A 27,109-nucleotide genomic window follows, 5' to 3' on the forward strand; every position below is an offset into this window, starting at 1 on the left:
CAGTCTGTTTAAATCCTTTCCCCCCTCAATAGCTCACTGCACACTATTGAAAGTAATATTTATAAAAGGAGACAATAAAGAACAGAAACATTTTTGTTTCTGCCAGCTTGGTTGAAGAAAAGCCCTTAACTGTAAGATGCCTGTGAAAACAAATTTTCATTACAAGAAGCCTAGAGAAGTTGAAGGGAAAAGGGCTGTCGGAGGAGCTACAGAAAAGCAAAGCTCAATCTCCTTTTTAGCGAACTTTTAATTGTGATCACCCTCCCTGACATCCTCAGCCTAACTGCAGAGAAACATTTCCAAAAGCTGTAAGGGGCCCCAGAGCATGCGGGTGAGACCACTGCTGCTCCACTCACTCTCAATTAAGCAAAAGCCCCACGACGGCCGGGCTCTCCCCGACACCAAGGAGGCGCAGAGGCTCCGCGGGATTCCCTGCCCGCAGCTCTCCGCAGCGCCGGCGGGCGGCGAGCCCGGCTGCCGGCATCGCCGCGGGGAGCCCGCGGCCAGCGCGGGGGAGCGCGGTGCCGAGAGGCGGCTCCGGAGGCGGCTCCCCTCGGGTTCTCTCTCCTGCTGCTTTTTCCTGCTGCGTTAATTCTCCCCCTGGCTTCACCGTGGCAGGTCGGCTTCTGGCGGCCCCGTCCGCGGGGAGATGCGGCTCCCCCGCGGCGGCCGCCTATGCGTATGGGGGTGTGTTCATACATGTACATACATATCTGTGTATTATATATATGGGTGTGCCTGTGTAAGTGACTGATAGCTGCGTTAGAGCGTGTCATTGCAGCGCTGTCCGACGGGGAGGACCATGCCTGCGGGGGATCACCGGCAGGGCGCCGTGCGCGCTGCTGGAAGCACGAGCGTGCGGAACAGGAGGGCGAGGATCACGCAGGGCTTTCGCGAGGCACAGGGCAGCTTGTCCCCCACTCCTTTTGCACCCTTTGGGGTCCCTCCTTGTCCGAGGGAGGCCGGAAGAGCAGCGCTGGCTGTGCGCCGGTGGCGGTGGTCGCCGCAGAGCCGTGCTCTGAGTTAGAGGCTGTGAGACGGAGCGGGGAGAAGGCAGCGCCGGTGCCGCGCCAAGCCAGCCAAGCAAAGTGATAGAACCGGCACCAAATTTCTTCCCTACATGGGGGGTCGATGTACGTTCCCTCTGGCGAGCGGCCAGCTGAAACCCAGTCACACAGCTGGCATAAAGAGCAGCCCGGGCAGCTGAGCAAAAGCGGAGGCTGAGTGAGGCAAGAGGGGGCCCGATAACTTTCCTGCCGGGCACGGGGTGAGCGGCGAGCCGCAGCTCCCTAGGACCGGTGACAGCTCCGCGGGCTCCGTGCGAGCGGGCTTTCCCGCGGCCCGGGGAAACACCGCCTCCCCCGGGCGGCTCGGCAGCTCCGGCTCCGCGCCCGGGACCGCTCTGTCCCTGAGCGCCGGAGGTCGCGCTCACCCGGTGGTCCCAGCTCATCCTCCCGCTGCCCGTGGGAAGCGGCTCCCGGCTCCCGCTTCGCCGCCCGCTCGCCCCTCTCCGGCACGGGGGCCGGCCCGGGGGAGGGCTGCGCGTCACCGGATCTGGTGGCGCCGGCAGCGGGGCGGCGTTACGGAGCGCCCCGGGAGCGGCGGGGGGGCGGGCGGGGGTCCCGGGCGGGGCCGGCATCGCCGCGCCTGGCTGCGGCCGCGGTGGCGGCGCCGCGCCGCCTCGCCTCCCTTCGCCTCGCCGCGCCTCGCCCGGCCGCTCGCCGCCGCGGAGAGGCGGCGCTGCTCCCCGCACGCCCCCGCCCGGCGCCCCCGCTCCGTCTCCGGGAAGGGCGCGGGGAGCCCCACGCTCCCCCTCAGCGCGGCGGCGGAGTTCGAGCCGGTGGCGGCGGCGGCCAGGTTGCGATGCCCTTTTAGCCGGCGGCCCGCCCCGAGGTAGCGCCGGCGGGAAGGAGCGCGAGTTGCCGGGGCTGTGGCTGACACCATGGGCACCGGGCGGGGGGGCGAGGCGGCCGGGCTCCCTGCGCTCCTCGGCTGAGCCCGGGGATGTGCCGGCGCCCGGAGGAATTATTTTGGAACTAGCACGGAGCGGTGGGAGGAGAACGAGCGGCACAGCGTTTCACAGCTGCGAGGAGGTCGTCCGGCGGTGCTGTATAGGCAAGTAAGCTCTTGCTTCCTTTTCGCTGCGTTTTCTTCGTCTCGAGTGACTTTTTTTTTGCAGCTGCTGGTCGCTTGCTGCCAGTTCGGAGGCAGGATGGTCGGCGGCGCCAGCAGCAGTTCTCGGGGGCTGAGGTGCAGGGGATTGGTGGTCGGGATTGCAGGGGAGCCCCGCTCCAACTCAGCCGGAGTCTGCCGTGGGCGGACCGCTGGTGCGGTGCTCCCGTGCAGAGCCGGGAAGGAAGCTCCGTGTCCCAACGCTTCCCATTTCTGCAACTGAAAGAGATGATGCCTTTGTTCAGGCATTTCATAATGTAAAATGCTTTCTCCTCTTTGCTGAACTGTAACTGAATTGTAGAAGTCCCTTAATTGCTTTTCACCAGTGCTTCTTGTGAGAGAGAGGCAAGAAGCATGTTCGCCTTTCGTACGCACTTATGGATTCAGATAGTGAACCCGGAGTTTTGATTTTTATGCCCTTAACTTTCTTGTGCCCTGCCTGGTGTTCTTCCTTGAGATGCTCTTGCTGTGAGGTTATGGTTCGTCCAGCCTTGTTTGTTTGCTTTTCGCCTGTGGATATTTGTTGCTACACTTGACATGGCAATGAAGGGAAAAGTTGACTGTAATTTATTTCAGTGTATGGAGGACAGGTTGCAGGCAGGGGACTAATTCTTCCCTCAGAGGAACTCCACTTCAAAGGAAGAGGCCAGTGGGGCTGTAATCTGTAGCTGAAAACTCGGAGAGCTCAGAGCAGACCGGTCACACTGCAAAGAACGAATCCTGTGCACCTTTCAGCAGCGATAGCGTTTAAGCTAAGCTGCCTGCCTTCCCGTACCTGTGAAAAGACCTGACTCTGAAATGCAGGGAATAGAGATGTGAATTCTGGGCAGGTTTGGGAGAAGGCAGAACTTTGTTTCTAACTGCTTAGCTAAGTTTGCTCTTACTGATTTCCTCGGTGTCTTCTCTATGAGCCTGAAAACTGCAATCTGTTACAGTGACCTTGATGCATGTTGTATTCTAACAGGAAAGCAGCACAGAATAAAAGTATTTACACATATTTACAGCTAAGCTCTGATGTTTCACTAGGAGCTCATTCAGTTTCAGTGAATGTGGTAGTTTCAGCAGGGGCACTGGGCATGGTATGTGTGTCGGAAATAACTTGGGAAAATAACTTGCTAATAGTGATGAAAGTAAAAGTTGAAGTGTTGGAAATGTAGGCTTCTGCAGAAATGCCACTGTGTGTGAAATGTCTGTTAAGTTTTGGATATTTTGTTTTCTAATCAGTGAGATCTGTACTGAAAGGAGTGTGTGGGTGTGTGTGGAAATCTCAAGGTTTCCCAGGTTAATGCACTTTGACTTGTCAGCAGCAAAAGATCTTTTTACACACTGAAATACACATTTTTACGTAGATGCAAGATTGACATGATAAGATTAAAAATTATTGGGGTATCAGTATGGTGAACGTGTAGCTAATTCAAGTTTATAGCTGAAAGATAAACTAATCCTTTCCCATAATGGTGGAAGATGATCTGGCTGAAGGGAGTGTCATTTGTTTCAGCGCAGTTTATGGAGAATGCTCCTATGGTTTGTTCATATTTCTGTCTCTCTGATGAAGCTGTGAAACACAATTAGAATAACTGCTGCTAGACAGTGGGATGCAAACCTATCCATTACTTAAAACACTCAGCTTATTCTGCCTCATATCAAAAAAAGTATAGTTTCTGGCAAGTCTGCCTATGGTTCTGTTGTAGTAATTCCTTCCTCTGTTGCAGAGTGGCAGACTTTCACTAGGCATGTGCAAGGGAGAACATGAAACACTGAAGCATACACTAATCTGGGTTTCATTTGGGCTATGTATTACATTCGAGGTTTCCACAGTTAGCATAAGTAAGTGCTTATGCCTGATTATATGAATAAACGGGGTTTAAAAATTGTATTAGCTTTGTCACTTGTGATGCATATTGCAGACTCCTCTTCTTCCTTTTTAGTCTTTCAAACTAATCTAATGCTATACTCACTCTTTGCCTGAAGAGGAAGAAAACATAATTTAATGATTTATCATTTGGCTTTCACGGTGTCTTGTCCCATAGCTATGAGATAATCTAATGAAGGTCCCCATCACTGAATTAAAGGACATGGTGCTCTAGACTTTCACTTACTGTCAAATTTTCCCTCTTTTACATGGCTAAAGAATCGAGTTTTAACAAGGTCTGAGAAAAAAAAATAAATGTTGCCTTTTCTGTTAGAAATTCAAAATGAAAGGGGAAGGTAAGACTTGAGGTCTTTAAAGACATCATTAAAAACATCCACTTTTAAGATATTAATTGACCTCCTTTACCTTCACAAATTTTCTTTATCTTTTACTTGGTACTTGTCAGAAAGCCTTCCTGCATATTGATACTTTAGTTTACAATGTGTGCAGTTCTTAATTTTAAAAATTCAAGAGTGACCATCACACACTTCACTGTAAGGCTATTCTAGAATCCTGTTTAATGTTCTATATCCCACTTGGCTTGTATCTTTTGAATTGGAGATTTCCAAAGTACGCTATATTCAATTTTATAGTATGCATTTTTGTTTTAATTCTATGTAAATCTTTACTAGAGAAGACTGTTGACTTTGATTCAGAAATTTCAGGGCAAGCTCCGAAGTTATTTTTCTTTCCTATTTTTTTTTGTGTTTTCTCAGTCATGCTTTTTGGGCATAGCTTTCATGAACTGACAGAGTCCTGTATGCAAAATGAAAACCACCAACAATTAAATGTGACTTTTCTAGTCAGCCCAACCCAGTTGAATGTGTAATTTATTCATCTTAGATTCACTATTAAGAGAAACAAGAGATGTAGTCTGCTCTCAGTTCTTCCCTCTGAAGTGCTCAAGTAAGTACCATTTCTTCATTCTCGTAACTTAGCACTGGTCCTTGTGCCTGAGCTGTTAGTATTTCTTTCTGGTAGTTATCCCCAGGTCTGCTTGCATTCACTGTTAAAAAGCTAAGTAGTTGTTGTGAATGATAAGAAATATTGAACAGATTTATTGTGTCATGTTTCTTGGCCCTTCGCATGGCTGTGCTTTCAGTTCAGGTTTCCAGGGAGAGACCTGAATATGGTTGGGTTGAATCCCAATATGAGTCTGCTACATCAACGTGTACCTCTGGCAGTATGCTGTGACACTGGCTCAGCATGATTGCACAGACAAACGTCTGTATTTGTTCAGTTTTGTCTGCCATAACTGGAAGAGTCAGAAAGCTTTACTGTTGTTGTGACCAACATAGATTTTCTGCGTTCTTATTGCAGATCAGAGGAAAGAGAGAAAGCATACATCAAAAAAACCACAAAAACCTAGAACTCAAAACAGGTCATGTCTCAAAGATATAGTTATAATCAACACCAGGGAAGGCAGTGGAGACACATCCAGGGAAAATCACACATATATTTAATTATCCAAGGAAGAAATTATTATTCATCTTGAGAGATTGATTTAGTCTTGAGAGATTGATTTCGTAGGTGATGCATCTACCCTTTATGAAGAAGAGGAGCTATGTGATACAGAAACAAAGTTTTTTTCCACTGCACACTTCAGTTGTGGCTGTCACTGTCGTTTGGGACTCTAAGCCTTCTCTTCAGTAATTAGCTCGAATTGGCCAAAAGAGGTGGAATGCTCTGTTGTATGATGAATCTGGTGCTGCAGCAGCCAAGGGCTGGGTTGTTTCCTGAGGACTTGCTCTCTTCAATTTATTAAAGTAATGAGTAGAGGAAAGCTAATCAAGTAGAGTGTTTGGGATAAGATTAATTTTATGACTCGTTCTCTGATTTGTTTTGGATAATGTTGGGCAAAACCATAAAAGTTCTTCACTGTGATACTTATGTGAGAGTAGCAATAGTTTTGACTGACATATATAAATATATGTAATATATTTATTTAACATAAATAAATGTTCTATAAACTGGGATTAAGATTTTGCACATGAGGCCAGAACATGGATAAACAATACTACTAGACACAGTTTGCTGTGCCACGCAGGCACTTCAGAGATAAGGAATGGATGGTTTATGTATCTTCCACTGTGAAAAGCAGGAGGTCCCCTATGCCAGGAATTGAGCACAGCTGAAACAGTCATGCCCTGAGGGTGGCAGTGGATGTTCCCAGTGTGGAATAAAACTTGAAGTAGAGTGAAAGTCCCACACTGGTGTTCACAGGGTGCTTTTCAACAGCCACTGAAATTCCAGTGTAAGATATGGTTGAGTGAAGGCACTGATGCTTTACTGCTTTAATACTGGCATGGATACTGAGTCTGAAAGAACTCATGGCTTCAGGGATGCTGTGGGTGCAATTCCTTGATTGTTAATTCCACAGGTGGTTATCATCTGGAACAGGGATGAATTTTTAATTTTTTCTATGACGTTTGTTCCTTGCTTTTAGATTTGGGTGTTCGTTCCTTGGTTAGTTGAGATTTTGGTTCAAAGTTATGCTTTTAAAGCTGACAAACATCAAGCACTTCTGAAGTGTTCATTGCTTGGAGCTTTTGAGATAACACCAGAGGAGAAAAAATTTATTCATCAGATTATTCTGAAGTTTGGCTTTATTGTATTTTTTGTTCATTCTTGATGTTTTTTTTTTTTTCACATAGTGAACAATGTGCTTGGTTTCATGTTGAAGATGTTAGAAATGGCATTTTAAGTACATATCATATTGCTTTTTGGTCAAATTATTCAAATAGACTCAGATTTAAATGTGAATAAAAGCTATTTGAGTGAAAAAAAACCACATGCCTTTTCCCCTCCACTTTTTGTATTAAATTTATTTAAAAAACAGCTAACCATAAAGAAGTGAGAATGGGAGTGCTGTTTATGACATTCATATTTCTTCTGCTTTCTGTCAAAAAACTAAAGGGAATTTCATCGTCTTATACAAATGACAGACTATCGTGAGTGATAGTAATCATATCCTCTGATTCTTTCTTGGTGTAAAGACTATTTTGCTATTTTTTTAAATTTAGTGTAAAAATGTCATTGATTTCAACAGGTATAATACTAAGAACTTGGGAATCTTTAAAAATATTTTACAATTTTGATATTCATACTTAATGTAGCTGTTAATATTTGTCTTAATATAAAGCACTGATTCTTAATTACAGAATTATTTCTAAAATACTTTGCTGTTTTGCATTTGCTAAATATATATTCATTCATAATTATGTGAGATAGCTTTTTCTAGTTTCTCTGTATGCCAAAATGTTTTGATTGACTCTTTTAACAGTTCTGAATAATGAACTGTATGCTTCAGCTTCAAGAACACAAATGGGCATTGATTTTCTTTGACTTGCTTTTGACCCCTAAAGAAGTAAAGTCATTAGAATTATGCTTGAAAGAGCTTTGCTCTATCTCCTATCATTTTATAGATATTATAAACAGGCTTTGGGAACTAATCTATGCTAATCATATTTTTTCAAGTGAAAAAGGAGGGAAAAATCATCAGCTCTACAGTTGTCTTGCAGCTCTAAGTTTCATCACTCACAGCTGTCTGCCTGTATCCATTAGCAGTTGGTACTGCAGCTGTATGTCCCTGAATGCAGCAGAATTCACAAACAGTTCTTCTCACAACTGTTTAATTGAGTATTAAATGGCAAACATTTATGTGAAGATTTTGGTCAGTGCAATGCCATTTTTTTTTCAAGTAACAAAACATGCAGTGACACATGTGTAGAGTTCCTCCATGAAAATAGCTTTTGTGTAAAAGTCAGCATCAGGTCTGTGTCTCTACAGGTTTTAATATCTGGAGTGCCTTCACTCTCATTCTATGAGTTATGTAGTTTACTTCTTTATCAAACAGCATTATGGACACAGAATGCAAAGGTAAAATGTAAAAGATAAAAAGGTAAAACATAGAAGTAGTCTTTTCAAAGTCATCTGGAGAAACGGATGCAAGAGCAAATTGGGTTTACAGTGCCGAGGAGCTAGTGTGGTTGACATGTTATGAATGGGGAAAGATAGGGCCCTTCCAGGGTTCATTCCTTGCAGGGCTCCCTGTCCCTAAACTGAGCAACTCCATTAACCTAAATGCAAAAATAGTCACACTGCTGCAGCAACTTCTGTGTCAAATACAGTGACATTCGTGAAGGAGTTTTATTGGAGGAGGCATACTGCAACTGTGCTAGAGGCGTTTCCAAGCAGTGTATGGAAGTCATGACAGCATCTGATGATGATCACCTCTCATTTTATTTAAGCTCACTGAGATAAGAAAGGACCTTCCTAGATAATTGAATGCACAAGGAGATAATTTCTTTCTACACAGTGTCATTAGTCTTTCAGCTAGTTAATTCTTAAGCATTTGTAGTAATAGTTCATCATATGCTTCTTTTCACAACTTACTGTCTTTTGCAGTTGTGATGTTGTCTGGGCTGGTTCCTTGGGGTGTCTTAATTAAAATTGCTTAGATTTCAGTTTGTTAATCTGTTTTATTCATCAGGTTTCCTTTTCACTACATTAAATAACTTACTTAATCTCTAAAGGGAGGGCTGATGTTTCTGAACAGTGATTATATATTGTATTATTCTCCATGTTTTCAATGCTATTTATTCTTCTTAATTTAGAAAAACCCTAAACCTTCTGATTTTTGGTAGGTGGATCAGAGTATTCATTGCATGCTTTGATTAATGGAGAAATCCATTGCTGGCAGTAATTTGATATTGCCATTTGTCACTATGCTCCTGTACAACGTGTCCTTTCATGTACATCTTGCTGCCTTTTTTTAACCCCTTCATGATGCTACAGTACTTATTTCAGAAATGAAAATCCCAAGATTAATCTCAAGCATTATTCCCTCATGTGATACATATTATACATCTAAGATTCTGTAGTTTTCTGTGCTTCTCTGCATTCTCTTTATTGAGTTTAATGTATAATTGTACAGCTCTTTATTGAGTTTAATATATAATTCTTTATAAACCTTGTATCATGTTTAAACCCATGACTTTTTCTCTTTGAAATGAGACTTGATTTTTGGTTTTACTGTTAACTCTTTACTATTACATATTAGCTGTATTTGTCTAATTGCAGCAGCAGCATTTTTTGGGGGAAAAAAACCCCCAACATTTTGGGAAATGAAAAGTAAAATATTTGGGCATCAGTTCCCTTTTGGAAAATTACAAGAACATTATCCATCATTTTCCTTTTAGTCTAAAGAGTATGAAAAGACATAACATTTCCCCTGCTAGTTACTGCATGATAGTACTGACCACTAGGTGTATACACCTGTATGCCTTCTCTACAGGTTTTTGATGGCTGCAGAACTGTGAGCCAGAGATCACAAGTAGCTGGGGTCATAAAGGTCTAGCCAGACTGCATGAAAGAAGGCACTAAAATATAGTGGGTTTGCTTTTTCATTCTTAATGTGGTGATAGAAAGAGGATATGTATGACCCTTGAAAAGAGGAAAAGGTGAATAGTTGCATTTCTAGACAAAGCACAGAGAGAACTGCGAGAAGGACAAAAGTAAGATATTTGATGAGAGAGCTTCTATCTATGTTTTTGAGGGGAAAGAGGTGCTTTCCAAGACAGCAATTGTTCAGTAATCTTCAGAATTGCATCCTTGAAATACAGACCTGCTGCTTGTAAGGAGTTCTGCCAGAAAAGTATTCCCTTTCCTTGTGAGAAATGTCCGGGTAAGGCTATATTTGTATCATTGTTCTCCAAAAGTCCATGAATTCCCCATATTTAAAGCAGGAACTCACATACAAGGATAAAGTTGCATTAATAGATGGACTACTTCCTTCTGCAGGTACATCTGTGGATGTAGTTGAGAAGCTCTGTTTTTTTGGGCTATCTGAGGTTGGCCTCAAAGTGCATGAGAAGCAACAAGGAAATCAGTGAGATTCTTGTGTTGCCTTATGTTAGGAGAGACACAAAAGTGGCAGCATCAGGATTTCTCATTCTTTTTGCCCTGCAATATGTGAACATTCAGGTACCTCTGTCTTAAGATGAATTCTGCCATAAATTTGGCTTCCTACACCCGCCTGTCTTAAAAATAGTCTTTACAGTATTCCGAAGTTGATGGAGACTACGTGGAATTACAAACCTCATTTCACAATTCTAATTTCTGTAGGAGAGTTGTCTGGGCATCTTACTTTCCAGCAAGTAGATCTGGAAAAAACAGCTGGAAGCACCTCTAGGGGCAACTCTAAAAATATAAAAATAAGATTCTGTGCCTTTTAAATACTAATTCTGCTTCAGAGAAGGTAGATGAGAAGGAGGCTGCTTTCATGGATCAAGTGTCAATATTACTTGAGTTACAAAGCAATACACCAGATTCATTTACATTCCTTATTTTATGGCAGCAGAATTGTCTTTTCTGGATGGCAAGAAGTAGCTTAGATCTTCCTACATATAATATCTCTCTCTGGAGGCATTTCAAATGCTGAAAACAAGCTCTGCACAAAAGCTTGCAAAAATGGTGAAGTACTTTGAAGTTCTACAATTACGGTTAAATGTCACTTTCTGCAGGTTTATGGCATGTAAGTAGCTGGAGATATTACTGTGGGAAAGGCTAGTCCTTCATCTTTAAAAAATACACCTCATAGTAGTAACCTGTATTTATGAGTGTATAAACTATCTTCTTTGTGTTTGAAACCTGTGGTCAAAACCCATTTTTTTATCAAAGCTTTTTGTTATCTTAAAAAGAAGGTTGAATTACATAAATACCATCTTTAATTTGAAAGATTTCTTACCACCATACATCTGAAATACTCTTCTTGGATTTAGAAATCATGATAAACAACCTGAAAACATTCCTGTAAGTACTACAGTGTATGCTAGATATCAAAATTATGGTCTCTAATACAAGCCAGTTGTTTTTACGTACTGGGGCCCATTCAGGGTGAGGACTAGGGACAGTGTTTAACTTTTTAGTTTCAGACTATGCAAATGTATTCAGTTTATGAGTGCTCTCAATTGGGAATAACTATGTAACAATAACATATATATCTAGGCTGCGGCTCTCCGTTGTTTCTCCCGGCTCCGGGCAGCTCTGGTTGGTGCCTAATGGCACTGCCTCCCTCCGGAGACCGAGTTCGCTGCTTGCTCCCGCGTGCCGCTGCCACGGCGCGCCAGTCGGGGCTTGCTGGGTTCTGTTGCCTGCGCGAGGGTACGAGGCAAAGAGGGAAGGAATTGTCCAAATCACCCACGAGGGAAGCGGGAAGGTTTTAATGGCCGCGGAGAGCTGCAGCGGAGAGGCCGCGACCCGCGCTTCCAGCGCCCGCATGGAGGAGATGGCGACGGGGCCAGGGAGCTGCGGGATGATATAAGGGGTGGGACAGGGATGGCAAAGGCCCTCCCACCCAGTGGGGACAGGTGTTGTGGCAATGACGTGGACCATGGCGACCAACGGGAATGCGACTGGGGCAGACACGGGGCCTCGGGGCGAGTGAGGTTGCGGGAACGGGGTGACGGACACAGAATTCTCAGGACTGGATGGGGGAGTGGTTACAGGAGTGGCGGGGGGAAGCTCCAATGGCAGGCAGCCTGGAGCTAACCACTGTGGGGAGGGAGAAACACGGGGGGTGCACAGGGGTACACAGAACTCGGCTAGCTAACATAAATTAGAACCCCTAATCTAAACCCAAACCTGGGATGCAACACTAGGCAGCCTTCAATTTAGGATGAGGTTCCTCTAGAGTATGCAAGTCAAATCTTCAGAACGATGTTTAAAACTTTAAAATAATGAGAAGTAAAAATCCACGAAGCAGTAATTTATAAAAATAGCTTGGTGTGTTACATGCAGCAGATGCTTAAAGGGTACTGTTGCTCACAGTCTGAAGGCTTCTGGAGGTACTGCTGCTCAGAATCTGTAGCTGCTGGAAAAGAGACACTGTATGTTGTTCTCTGTTTAGAGAAATTGTTCTTGGGGTAATGCTCATGGCAGTTGTATTGCTGATTTCCATGGCAGCCTGCCTACAGTTGCTCGGAAGAAGAGTGCAGGTGTTCTGCAAGAGTGGGACAGGCATGATGTTTGACTGAATCAGCTCCTTCCTCAGCCATGGGGAGGATGTTCTTTCACCGCACGCTCGGTTTTCATCAGTCTGGGAAGCCTTTGATTTACTAAAATACTCATGGCAGCTTTTGAAGTGTGAAATTACTTGTGTGATGGTCCCTTTTGTGTAAGGCCTTGCTGAAGTGCTCCTGTTAAAAGCTTGGACACAGTATTTCTGCTACAGGTCAGTCAACAGGCTGCAGGTGGTTGCTTGTGGCAAACTCCACATTTGGGGTGGGTGTTCTGCCCCAGAGACCTTGGACTCTGTTTGCCCTCACAGCCCTCATTGCTGATGTCTCTTCCTATCTCCTATGTTTCATGTTGTTGCCCATCATGTCAGTTGCTCCTGTGTTTGCAATCTGTCAGCACGAGGAAAGCATGTGATTAGTCATGGTTATTGATGAGATTCATAGGTCTGAGACTTACTTTCAGGAAGCCTGTGAGACCTTTAGCATAATAATCCTATAATGGTTTGATACAGTGATATAAAAGTACCTCATTCAGGGAAGAAGTGGTATGTGGGGAATTTTCTTTGTTGTTTGTATGTACAGCAATGAGCATATATGGCACCTCTTTGAGATAAAGGTGGCATCATGATAAAAGTGACATGAAAGAAAAGACTTATCAACTCCTCTATAAAACTTCAGGAATAACATTTGTTTCTATTTCTGGTTGGTGATACATACATACAGAGAATATATTTCTTTTATATAGCCATAAGGCATGATTTTTGCTTTTCAGCTGTTTTTTCCCTGAAGGGAAGACAAAATTGATAATTTGAGAACAGCTCATTCTGATACTTCTGAGAATGGTCCCTAGTTAGAGCTTCACACTTAGGATTTCCACCCCCCCCTCCTCAATATTTGTGTTGTATCCTTTACTAGCTTCCAGCTTGGACAGTGTATGTTTTACACATATTTGTGTGCATACATGTATTCAGAGTAGATAAATGTCTGTAGCAGATAAATATCATATATGTGTCAAATATGATATACTATGTGCTTTTCAGCCGTGATAGCCCTGGAATTTGGAAATTTGTAATAAAACCATCTTTGATCATGACAGCAGCCACATTACATGGCTGGATGTTCTTGTGGCTTCTATTACATCTGTGTAAAGTAGAGAGTGGCCTGTGCTTGTACAGGGATTGACCCTCTTTCAGATAATCTTTCTCAGTCTGCATACCCTTCTCAAATCTATTCAGAAATACAAGTGAGGATCATCTTCCTGGCCTGTTAAATCTTCTCTTTACATGCCTCTGCTAGTTCTTCCTCCCTCACATCAAACTGAACCTCTCTTTTGTTTTCAAAGGTTTTGTTTAGTAAAGCCAAGCATTAGGCGCAGCATTTAGCAGCTTACTGAGGTTTTTGTTCTTACCACCGGGTCATCACTGTCTAAATTGCCTGAAATTTCCACAATACGTGTTTTTCTGTCCCTTATGAAAGTAAAAACTCTCTACTTGAAAATCTGCCTTTATAACATTCGGTTATCATCTTAACTTCTACTAGGCTGCTTGCAGAGGGTTTCCATCTGGAACTGATTTCAAGCCTAAATTAGTAGTTTTTTTCAGTGGATAATTTTCAATAGTTTTGTAGGAATAGCTTTATACAATTCAGTGAGATCTTAATGTCTATTTCTTTTAATAATGGAAATTCCTTTTTTCACATTTTTGTCCTGTTAATCCAATAATAGTATCTACTGTTTGTATACTGCTGTGTATTAATATACCCTGGCTCAAGGCATGAAAATAGCATTTCTTGTTCCAATAACAACACTTGACAACTTAATTTTAAACTATTTAATAATTCTTTGGTGAAATTGCTGATACTTGATGTGAATATTTTTAGACATCTGCTTTTAGGCAGTACCTCACAGACAAGGGCAGATTACCTGGAAATTTACGTTCAGTTTGATAAGACACCCCTGTTTTCTTTATGGAGGAATCTTCAGCATTTGGCGGCAGTTGTGACAGTGATAGGTGTTAGGTTTCTTGGAATTAGATCTGTTTTCATTTGTTCCGCAACAGAAAATTAGAAGTTTCAAGAGTTTAGTTTACAAATACAGGAAAAGGATTTAAGAATGAACAGCTTGATCAAGAGAAATTACATGTTAGTTTGAATGTACATTGAATTAAAAAATGGAGTGAATTAGTGAAGAGACGTCTCGCTCTTGAATCCAGACTGTGAAGGTGTGAAGTGTAGGGAGACCCAAAAAGAAGACGTGGATTCTGGTGTTCACTGGCTCTTCTCTGAGTCACCATTATGCCCATGAAATGTTGGATTGGGCAATGAGCATTCCAAGGAGTGGGCAGTGCTGGATGACTGCCCAGTTGACCTGCCTCCTCCTTGGAAAAAAGAGCTTGGTCTTTTGATATACTCCATACTCTCATCCTCAGAGCTTGCAGTCCAAAAATAGTATAGCAACCAAGTGTACTGCTGGAAGAAAGGAGTGGTGAACCTGTTTTAACTAAAGAGAGGTGAGTGGGTGTGATTTATAGGCTGGTCAGAAGCTGTGTGAAAAACAGGTTGTTAAATTGGACTGTTACAATTTTTTTCATATTGTCTTATCTATACTGTAAAATTTTGCCTCAAGCTTTTCTCTGTGTTTTGTTACTGAAGTTTAAGAATAGAGCCACAACTGCTAAAGAAATGTTTTATTTTTCTACTACAATACTGTAAAAGGAAATAGTGGATTATTATTTAGAGAGCTATAAATTCCCAAAATAAATTGTATTTTTGTTTGTATTTAAAAAAAACACAGCTGAACAGATGGGAAAGTAGCCCATGCTGCTTCTCAGATTCTGACTTAAAAAAAAATCTTCTCCTACATTAGTATTTAATTTCAAAACTGCTATGTGGCAAATGGGCAAATCTGTATATGAATTTGTTATGACATTACAATTTTCCTGTTATCATAATAATTAAAACTGAAATATAGGGATAATTTGAATAAAAGTGGAAAGATAACCCAGTATGAAGCCAGCTAGAAAACACTGTCAAACCAGTTATTAACATTTGCTTTAGGATGACTTCACCATCTTACTAAATATTCATGTTCTGGCAAGGCCTCTAATATATGAGGCATGTGCATGTAGGCTTAATGGTGTAAATAGCATGGTAGTAATAGTCCAAGTTATCCCTTTAAAGTAGAGAGAGGAGAACTGCCCATACTGATTCTGTCTGTCCCACAGCACCTCGACAGCTACTCATTCTGTAAGATGAATCAGCAAGCAAGTGTATTAATTGCTGATATGAGACATTAACCACTTACAATTTATGTTTTGCTATCCTAGTATTCAACAGATGCATGTTAGGAAAGATTTGTCTCTACTTTACTTTGAGGTGGTAGGTTATCTATAAAGAATAAAAGCTCACATCCCTGGTGGATGTGTTAATTGCCAGTTGGATTAATAATGGAGACTCTGTTATCCAGCTTAGTGTTTGCGCAAAACCTTTATGAACCTTCATTGTAAGTATAGCCCCTTGTATGACACATTTTGCTGCAATTGAGTATGGGGAAAAGACTGCAGACATGTAAAAGCTTCAGACATGCAACTGTTGCCCACCCTTTACCCTTGTCTGGGTACATATGTACAGCATCATAGCAGAAACTTTATTTTCCTGGGCAATCAAATTAAGAAACAATCACCCCTATGCCAACATGTCCAAAGGTTTTTTGTTACTCTCTGGATGTTTGGCCTGCTGTGTTGTATTTCAGAATAAAATTGTGTGTTTATAGAAAATGTATTGTGAGTCCTAGTTAAAGCTTATTTTGGCCAAATTGGTTATTATGATACAACTGGGAAAGGCAGTTCATTAACATAGATGGAGATGTTGGGCATAGGCTTCCATTAAGTGGCCTAAGTACTTTTTAAATTATGGCTGGGGGACTGTGAAATTTACTTTAGTGTTCAACAAATGGACTAAGAGAAACAGTGATCAGTGGCAGAAGGCATTTTGCAAAGAAACTGGATGGATGGATGGATGGATGAAAGACTTCTGCTGCGTAGTTCCAGGCTCTGCAGTTCATCATTATTCAATCACAAAGATTAAAGCAAATTAGAGCTTAGAAACTATGAACCAAGAGTTGCCCAACAAAATGTCCAAAATCACAGGGGAGCCATACAAACTGATTCAAATGCACAGGGATAATTTCCAGAACCCCTATTTGTGTTCAAATATTTATTGCCACTTTAACTTTTTATTTTCCTATGACATATGTCTATTTCCCATGCCAGACTTCTAGTCTTTGAAAGAACAGTAAACATTTCTCTCTCTTGCAAAAGGAAGAGTCATTTGGTACTCTCTCATTCCTGTGGCAGTAACAGGGGATTGTACTTTAAAGCATTTTACTTACTGATTGGAACTGATTTTTTTTTTTTCCACTAATGAGTATTTATTGTTTGGGTTTGGTTTTCTTTGTCTTTTCCTTTTTTTTTTTTTTTTTTTTTTTTTTTTTTTTTTTTTTGTGTGATACCTAACCCTCTAAGGAACTTTATAACAAAGTTTATTTATTCCCCCTGCATTTTTGGGGAGCAGGAGTACCTAAAGTTACTCAGATCCTCCCATATCCATGCAGTGTTCTTGAAAACTGAGTGTAGCATTCAGACCTGCATTTTTAAACCATGTTAAACAAGTTGCCCGTAGAACTGAGGGAAAAACATCTCGTAGCTGGCAAAATTGGCGCAATTTGTAAACTGGCTTAATGCATCTGTTGGTTTCTGTTCAAATGAAAGATGTGAAATGTTTTTGTCTAGCTGAGTGTATTTTCTTTAAAAAGACTAAAAATTAATGGTGGTAAATTCTATTAAAATTTTGCTCCTGGCAAAATATTTGTGCATGCATGCTATGGATCCACAGGAAACGGTGAGCTTTGTGCTGTACTGGACTATGGAATACTGAAATACATATGTTCACAGGCATTTTTGGAAGTGCAAAACCATCTCTGTCAGAATACTGTGTGCTTCAGAGGCTTTTCATATCCTACAAAGAAGGGAAATACCTTAATGTATCTTAGAGGTTGGGGTAAAGGCCAAAAGAGAAATCTGACAGATATGTAATTCATCCTGGCTGTTTCAGTGCTGTGTAAGAACTGAATGCAAATCTGTAGCAGAATGAGGTGAGGAAAGTGGTCAAGTGCACTCTTTTCATACATTCTAAGACTTCTAGTCTGAAAGGCTAGTTCTGAACAAACATCAGGATCAGTATGCAGAAAATCTTGTAAACACATATAATTTAAAAAATAAATTTAAAAAAATTTAAAAAATAAATTTTTTAAAACTCGTGTTCAATACTAAAACAGAGTGGTGGATTTACATCTCTTTTATGTTATCTCATGAGTAACCTGGTTTGCTGATAACATTGTTTATGTTTCTCAAATTTTTCATCCTCTTGTAGTGGACATGTGCTTTATATTCAATATACTCAGGGTGCCTTACATTCAACTAGACAAAAAAAAAAAAAACAAAAAACAATCTGGTGGCATCAGCCAGGCAGGGAACTGTTAATGCTAAAGCAACTTTCCTTTACCAAAGGAAAGTTTAGATCACTACTCTAAAGCTGTGGAACAAGTCAGACAAGTTTATATCACAAATGAAAATAGTGAGGTATGTCTAATAAATTTGGAACTCAGTGAAAAAAGATGAACTGGGTTCATTGGGTCTAAAGCCAAGAGCATTGCTACAGGGAGTATATAATGCACTGTGATATAATTTCCAGTGATAACTTTATGAATAAGAGATAGAACATATAGAACTATTCACACAGTAAAAAATTAAGTGTAGTGGGCACTATGAAAATAGGTAAAAAAAAAAACCAAAAAACAAAGAGAGACAATGATTAGTAGAAGCTCATGTGTGATGGATAGGCTTCCACTCCTGAGAGACTCCCTTGATCAGAGTTCCTGTTTCTTCTCTTTTTTTTGTTTTTTAATCACAGAGATGGATATCATTTGCTTAATGAAAAGTGAAACTTGAAATGATGGGCCTTAATACACTTTGGACAGTACTATGGAAGAAATTCTTCTTGCCACAGCTAGTGACCAGATGGTCTTTTCCTACAGATCTTCTGCTTTGATAAACAGTAAATCTCTGCATATAAAGTGCTTGTGAGTCTTAAAACTGATTTTTTAAAAATTTACATTCTCTTGCAATATGTCTCCAAGGAGGGCTTCAACCCTATTCAGTTCCCATAATTACAATACTTTTTTCCTGATTTTATGGTGTTGACTTTTGTAGTCAAAAAGGGTCAGAGCAAGTGTTAAGGCAAGTGGGATGTAAAGCTGATGCTAGAAAGGCAGTATTTTAGGAAGGGGATGAGATGTGGAGGAGGTGGTGGTGGTGGCTGTGTTACTCTGAGTTTGGAGGTGGCAGGAGCAGCTATACCAGGAGAGCAGCATGTGCTGCCACTGCCCTGCTGCCTCCCTTTACACACCGTGGGAATGAGAGGGAAGCTGTCTGATGGGAGCTGTGTTGGGGACACCGCAGGCACCAGGGCTATTTGTGCCCACAGTGGCTCTGCTGGCTGCACCACCCTCTGCATCCAGCCAGCTTGAGCACTGCTGGGAAGTGTCAGGGCACATCGCTGGTCCCAGCTTCACTGCTGCCTGCCTGCCTTCCTTCCTCACCAAGGTGGCTGTACATAAGGCCTTGATCCTGCATTCATTCATATGCGCCAATAGTTGCTTAAGGGACAGTGTTTGGGTATAAATCCATCACAGTCATATGGTCCCTTTACAAACTAAGCTAATAGCATCCTTAACTCACAATTAACAGTTCCTTTCTTGTGCTCTTATCTTATTCTCCATATTTCCTGGTTATACTGTAAGTAGTCCTTTTGAAACTGCTTGTCAACCCAACTAAAGCACAGATGATAAGTTATCTAATGTCTTTTTGTGTACTGTTTGACATTCTGTTCTTGTAAATAATTTATTAGCAGAGAAATTGCAATGAAAGTTTGGCTTCTTTCGGATTTTCATCTTGACAATTTATGATCTTTCACAAAATATTTATCTTATGTTCAGGAACAAAAATGAACCAAGAGACAGATTTGATATTGCATCAGTGGGTTCATTCCACTTTTACATGTTTTTCAGTGAAAGAGATTTGAATCTCAGCTAAGCAAAGTTGAATCATCTCAGATGAAATGTTAGGAAGCTTTAAGTTGTGAAGGCAGAATGAAAGAGCTGGAGTGCAGAGTCAGTGAGGGAGGTTACCATTGAAGCTCTCTGGAAACTCTGTTACAAAGACTTTGCAGTGTAACTTGTTTCATGTTTGTCCCTGATACTTCAGTGTCTCAATCAGAACTCCCTACAGCCCATTTTAAAGGTATTGGAAATCTTTATCAGTTGCTTTGAACATTTTCACAGTTATTTTTGTTCCTATGAAGCAATGTGAAAAGAGTAAGTTGTGATTTATCTGAGAGATATTTTGAGATAATTTATTTCCATGTAGCTAATAGAAATTCACATTCTGCAGAGTGACAGGCCAATTTTCCTCTGAACCACCTTTACGTTACTCTGCCATTACATATAATACACATAAATAACTTTTTTTTTTTTTTTTTTTTTTTTGTCTGGCTCTTAAACTGAATTCTCAGTCTGTGGTTTGACTTCATCAAGATCAGGCTTTTGGAATTTCTGCATTCCCTGGTTTTAGAACTAAAAGGAAAAAACTGAAGTTGATTCTGCACGTAATTCACACCTGCTGAAATATGTGGTTTAACATTGCATTCATTAAGCTGAATCAAAGTTTTCTGCTGTGTTATATAGCAGTGTACTGGTGATGACTATGCTAAATGGTTTTTAAGCTACCTTGGGTCTGCAGGAGGCTGTCTGCAGAGGAATTAATGTTATTCTTAAGAAATGTTTTAAACTAGTGCAGCCTGGGTGCCAGGTTGGCCCTTATTCTCAGATACTTTGCTTTTGAAGTAGTAGTTTATCCCTTCACTGAGAAGAGCATCATTTGCTGCCTCTCAAAGTACTGTCATGCTGTACTGCTGACATTGACACATCATGTCAGCCAACAGAGGTTAAAATAAATTCTCTTCCCCATATTAGCTGGTGAGTGAATGCATAAGTTAAGGTAACACCTCTTAGCTTTATTCTGGAAAATACTCTGGAATTCTAACACTGAGTGGAATAATGTTGCCTGGATGTAGCATAAGATCATGGATGATCTGATTGACACAGATAAGCTCAGCAGTGAGTTGTTGAATCAGTACACCAAGTTTTGCTGCTCTAGTAATACTGTTGCTTTTTACTTGCTATCCTGGGCATATGCAGAGTGGTAATTTGACCCAGGCTGTTTTTATTGCTGTGCCTTTCCAGATCTCCTCAGTGTGCTGTCTTTAGACTCCCTCTCCAAAGCTCTTGCTCTGCTCACACAGTGCAAAAACAGGTTGGATTTTTGAGTGCACTACTCAGCCAGAAAAAATGTGCCCAAGACCTGTTCAAGGAGGTTCCTGCTTGTCCTTTGTGACAGAGTGTTTTGTGATGTGTCAGTTTGTCTAGCATAGAAGATAAGGTAAAGAACCTTTGAAAAATAGAGACTTTTAAAAAATATGTTAGCTTTGACAAAGACCAAACAGAATATAAGCAGAATATAATTCAATATAAATGTTTGCCACTTCTGGAAACTCAGATAACTTCAGGAATTAAATGAAATGTTGAAATGATTTTTCATGCATGTATGTTTTAGCATATCAAGAGGTTTCTTTCTCAACATAAAACCTGTACCTGGACACACTCTTATGCCTTTTTTATTTCTGGTTTTCTTCCTTTTAAATATATACCTATATCTTGGGAACCATACTTGATTTTTAAACAAAATGTGTTTTACTGTAATTTTTGCAAAAGTTTTACCCAGCTTAGTCATCTGTAGTTCTCCTGTGAATGTCTTGTCACAGGATGCCATTCCTGTCCCTGCAGAGAAACCATATTCGGAGTCTTGTATTTCAGATAAACCTCATTCTTCCATGAGCAGTATCTCCCTGGTTGCTCACTGAAGCTGATCGCCACACCTGTCCACTTCTAAGATTTTTCCTTCAGCATTCAGTGGTGACATTGCAAAGAAAGAAATTCCAAGAGTAACATTGAAGGAGGTACAGCAGCTGCCAATGTAGAAAATCCTGCCAATATTAATAAATCAAGATATTTTAAGATGTCAACTCTTCTGAACAATTAATGTCAGCAGAAGATGTATCTTAAGGCAAAAAAAAAAAAGTACAGTACACCCCCCACTTCTCCCAAGCCCCTTTGTAGGTCCACAATTTTCCTCTGTGTCTATGCCAGGTGGCTTAATTTGACTAGCTTCAGAGCACAGAATTTTCCTTCTGGGAGAATTATTAGTCCAGTTAGTCCAGCAATTATTATTGTTATTATTATTAGACCAGTTTACAGGTTGTTGTTTATTATTGTTGCTTATTAGTCCAGTTTACAAGATTGTTGAAGTTCCTCTTTCTGTTTGTATTCATAGCCAAGAATAATTTCCCAGGTCTTGCGTTCAGATATCCACATTTGCACAGCATCGCTCTGCATGATTTGTGAAGTGGATTAAACTCAGTTCATCTCCAGGCACGAAACCAATGGAGCAAAGCACAGTGTCTCTGGCATCTTGTGGGACCACATTCCAGTAATCACAGGAGACCGTTTCTCTGTGCATATAAATCATGTATGTTCAACAAGAAAATTACCATTGCTTTTCAGTTACCAAATAAATCTTCCGAATAATATTATAGCATATTTGTATTTTCGACAGCATTGTGAGTTGGGGGCTCTTTAAGCTTTGAAACTCAACATCAAGAATAAATTTTGAAATTATATATATTCCTATTTGTTGTCAATATTTTTGCCATAGAAAAGGGTAAAACATGTTCCGTTTAAGCATTTATTGACGTGATTTTTGATCCTTTGCTTGTCCTTGCTAATCAGTATTTGTCTGAGTACAGCACCAGAAAGGACACAAATATTAAAAAAAGGTCTTTTAACTTTTTTTTCACTGTGACACTTTGAAAAGAAAAAAAAAAGTATCCCTTCATACTCATTTCAAAACATCAAGATATTTTTTGTGTTTGTTGAAAATTTCTTCAAATATATTGCATGGTCAAACTTGTGAATTTATGTTTCTTTAGTTTTTGAAAGTTGAAAATTTTTAGAAACTATGTGTCTATCTTTTGGGTGAGACTTAGCTCTACTGATGACAGCAGCATTTTTCAGCTCATGTATTTTTTCCTGTTTATGTAGGCATTTTTATATTTATCCAACCATGAAATGTATATTAGCAGCGCCTCAGACACCTGAGAAGTTAGATTATGTTGGAAAAAGCAAATAAAAATGATGGTTCTTGTTCACAAATCTCTTCCAGAAAGTGCAATGCCCATTCCAATTTCTTTTGTCTGTGTACGAGGAATAAAGTTTGCTGAAACAAAAGTTTTGGTTAACTCTCTTGTATAACCATTTGCCAGAAATAAGGATATGTGTGTTTTTCTTTTCCTTTGTGGACGTCCTTTGACAGTACCTCTGGGTTCAGCACCCTATAGTTTAGTTGCTGAAGGAGTTGGGTAGGGCAAGAAGTAGTTTATCAGCTTAATAAATGAGTTTGAACTGATAAAACCTTATTTTGATAGTTTTACTGTCTAGAAATGAGAAGTACAGCTTATGATACCTGAAGTGAGCTATGCATTCTGAACTGCTCTTTTAATCCTTTATTGAACAGGTAGACTGTTTTGCTGGTCTGTCCTCATTTTTATACTAGGTTATGGACAAGTTTTCAGTGTGGGAGCAAAATACCTTTTCTTGCTTTTTCAGGTATTTTTAGAAAATACCCGATATTATCTGGTAGCGGGAAGCAGAAAATTTAGGATTAAAGAGTCATGAACTCTGTATATGCATTATTGCCCTATAACCAAATGATAGGACACATGCTGTAGAATTTCTGGTATGTAAAGATTCCCTCTGCTGTAAACACTGTTTTTTAAAGTATTGGAGCAAGCTGAAAATGCCAAACCAAAAGAAAAAAGACATTGGAACGCCTAATGGAAACTAAGGCAATAAATACTTACCTGGGAAGAAACAAACTTGTGATCTGGAATCTGAAAGCAGGTTACAGTGAGGTGGGTGTTGGTCTCTTCTCCCATGTAACAAGTGATAGGAGAAAGGGAAATGGCCTCAAGATGCACCAGGGGAGGTTCAGATTGGATATTAGGAAACATTTCTTCACTGAAAGGTTTGTCGTGTTTTGGAACAGGCTGCCCAGGGAAGCTGGTGAGTCACCATCTCTGGAGGTGTTTAAAAGATGTATAGATGTGGTGCTTAAGGACATGATTTAGTGGTGGACTTGACAGTGTTAGGTTTATGGTTGAACTTGATGACCTTTAAGGTCTATTCCACCATAAATGATCCTAAGATTCTGTGCTTCTATGGCTTAATATAACTACAGCTCTGAAGCATAACTTGAGTACACTGGGAACTTTCATTGTCTGAACAGAATGAGCTAAGTCTATGTCAGATTGTCTGACTAAGACAAATAAGAGAGCTGAAACATGTCTGAGTAATCTTTCATTAGTGCATGAACAGTTTTTGGTTTTCCTTTTTAATTACAGGTTTTTGTGGATGAATCAACTTTGTCTGGGAGGCCTTTTCCACCTTTGCTGTTGAATATTGGAGCTAAACAGTTCTATTTGTCCATGCTAGATTAACTTCAGATATTCTGTTCTTCCCTCAGCTTCCTCGTCCTTCATTCACACAGAAAACACCCTGAAAGAGAGTAAAGCCCAGGTTTAATTGCTGGAACCTAGCACAACTAGCAAGGCAGACTGCAGTTAGAAACAAAGGCGAAAAATCTGGACAGAACAGGTCAGTATCTGGAGAATAAAAGGCTAAGAAATAGACACAATGAGGAAGGATCCTGCAGAGGAGCTGAGCTGGGGAGAGCCAGAACAGCTCTGGCAGAGCTCAGCTGGCAGGAGGATTAAACTGGGGGCTAGCATCTACATGTGTGTTCTCAGTAATGAGGGAGGGGAAAACAGGTTTTTGCAATTAACTGACTGATTTAATAGTTAATCTGCTAATCAGTTCCCTCTTCTCTAAGATATTGACAGGTACCTTCAATTACCTCATGCAAGTAATTAATCCCTATTTCAGTGTTGGTTCCTAAGGTATTAACTTCATGTAACTATATTGTAGTTAGGTGAATTAAAAATGTGGTTGCTCTGTTTTGCTGTGGCATAGATGGGTCTGTATCTGTATTTAGTTCAGTGTATACTTTCTATTTGAAGCATATTTCTGTACTTAAATTTTCATAATAAAAGCTGAAAACTAGGGCTTTTTGAGTTAATGGAACTACACACTTTCAGTAGTTTTCCCCTCTATGCCTCTGAAAGCAAAGCATTGCAAAAACGAAAATAATTCCAGAATTGAGCTTTGTAGGGAAAAATAACCTAATGTCCATTTAGAAGAGCTCTGAGTTACAGTAAATGACTAAAGCCAAAATTTGACTCATTTAAAGACAGTATATGGAGACTAGCAAGCTCGCTCAGTTTCCCTTGAAAGTAATATGCCAATTCAGGAAAAAGAAATCAAATACATCTATTTACCAACAGAGTTCTTCGTAGTCATGAAATGATTTTAATGTCAGTTCCAATTTGTTGTGAAATTTTTGAGGAGTTTCCCAACAGATGTGGCTTCAGTGATTTAGTTTTTGTTATCAACTGAAGTGCTCGGTTTTTCCTGGGTAGCACTTATTCACTGCTCTTGAGATTTGCTTCCTGCTGTTTTGAGGCATGTCCTGTGTTGCTTTGGCTGAAGATGTTGCTCAGTTGAGTAGCGATTTTCTGTGGGGAAAATGTAAGGAGAGAGTAGTGTAGGATAGACTTTCTGAAGTCTTGCAAACCTCTGGCACAGAGGTCTGATGTGGGTCTTAGTGACCAGCAGAAGCTTCCTCTGCATGAAATATTTTTGTATACATGTAGGTTTTACAGTTGACTTTACTAATTAGTCTGCAGAAATTTCTTTCTTGTGTCACACTTGTACTTTTTGCTTTCAGTAGGACTTAACCTGCCCAGAAATAATTGTACTTGACGTAATTTGTAATACTTGATTAACTAAATGTTCAGAAGCTATAAGGAATACTTGCATTTCTATGCCTTCATAGCTTATTTATTTAATAGATACTTTTAAAATATAGCTTCACCTTCTATGTTGAAAATTGAATATGTAGATCTTTGCTTTGCAATTTAGTATGTAGCCCTTAGCTTTTGCATCAGGGTATTATTTTCTTCCATCTCCTTTTTTAAATAATTGCTGGGAACCGTCAGTTTATGGTCATTCAATTAAGAAATTTGTTTCTCATAATTAAATAATGAACCACAGCAACGAACCAAGTAAACATGCTCAGAAATTATGTCTGAAATATTTTTTCCGTAAGTCTGACACCAATTCAATGGCTGTATCTCGGGTAATAAAACTGATTTATTATATTAGATAATTTGATCAGTCCAACCCAGTCAAGGATGGCTCTGATTGCTGCTAAAAGGGCTTAATTATGATGGCATATGTTGTCATTAAGGCTTTGTTGGTCAGCCATGGTTGCTAAAAACACTACTTTTTCTTTAAGCTATTGATTTCTTTATTGCAATGGTATTCCACAGAATGACAATACAATAAATTGGCCTTCTGCTTCCATGAGATGAAATAGAAACTTAATCTTTATTTCAGGAAGGAGAGAAGAAAGAACAACCTCAGTTCCCATCTGAATGACTTTGTGTTGCCTGCTGCCCACGTTTAGTGAATCCTGAATATGCTTCCAGTGGAGTAGCAAACATTTGATTTCAGCATTGTGTGAATGCACAAACATGCTCATGCCCATCAATAAATAGAATAAATTGAATATTTAAGGTCTCTGTCTGGGAATTATCTGGAAAAAGGCAACTTATTTCTGACTGAAAATTTTTACTCATCTTTAGAGTGCTTTGAGCATTCCCATAATACAAAAGGCTGTTTCTGCCTCTCCTCCCAGATGTCAGTTGTTCTGCTCCAGCATAGTGGAGCAAGTCATCTTCCCTGTTAGAAGAAAGTGCTCTTTTAGCTTCACCACTGAATGGCATTTCACTTGCATTTTTTAATTTCATGAGGATGTTGGAAAGAGGAAAGGTGGAGCCATGACCTTCACTCTGCAAAGCTTCTCTGGTTAGGAAAGAAAATGGGACCTGTGATGCATGAAAATAGGTGCTAATTTGCTGCCTTACAGACTGGCCTGTGTCCATATTGCTTTGCTTAGTCCCTGAAACAAGGACGAGGCCAAGCCCAATTTGACTCTTTTGCTATTTTAATTTCTTTTTATGTGCTTGCAGTGGTTCTGTACATCACTATATTTACTTGAAGGGCTTACATCTTCCAACCATTTCCTTTTCTTCTTGAGTTTGCAAATACGTTTTTAAAAATGTAGAAACTGGCTGCATCTTGTACACAGAAACTGCTTCCTATCCCATTCTACCCTCCAGAACAGCAGAATTACTGAAAGAGAAACATTATGTTTAAGCATAGCTTTACTGGTTTGGCACACAGCTGTTTCAGAAGTGCATTATACTTCAAAGGAGCATAATATTATTTGAAATGTGTGTTGTGAAATAGAGATGGCGCAAAACCTAATGTTTTCTGCATATTTAAGGAACATGGTGCTTCTAACTACCAAAAAAAATGTTAGGGCTGGATTGTAATGCAGGGGAGATGTTTTGGCTGTTACAGGATGGAAGGAGTATCCATTGAGGACAAGTTTACAGAGAAGCACTTACATTAATCAGTGTGTACTTTGCTTGGGAAAAACACAGCGATTCAAGGGTGAGGAAACACCATGAGACCATTGATAAGGTTATTCTTTGAAAGGAGATTTTTGCAGTGTTTCAGTTTATAACTGGATTATGTTGCACAGTTCAATAGTACATAAATAAAATCTTTTAGGAAAGCTGCAACATTGATTGATAC

At 40.4% G+C, this 27,109-nt stretch overlaps 1 protein-coding gene across 1 annotated transcript in view; it reads left to right on the plus strand.

The window, feature by feature from the left end:
* The first annotated feature begins 1,799 nt into the window (after positions 1 to 1,799).
* Positions 1,800 to 27,109, plus strand: part of SNTG1 (syntrophin gamma 1) — a 311,423-nt gene continuing 286,113 nt past the window's right edge. The window contains exon 1 of the mRNA XM_053997588.1: positions 1,800 to 2,119. The gene's annotated coding sequence lies outside the window, so the exon portion shown is untranslated. The remainder of the gene's footprint in view (positions 2,120 to 27,109) is intronic.

The sequence above is a fragment of the Vidua macroura genome, chromosome 1, assembly GCF_024509145.1.
Source record: "Vidua macroura isolate BioBank_ID:100142 chromosome 1, ASM2450914v1, whole genome shotgun sequence".
NCBI lineage: Eukaryota > Metazoa > Chordata > Aves > Passeriformes > Viduidae > Vidua > Vidua macroura.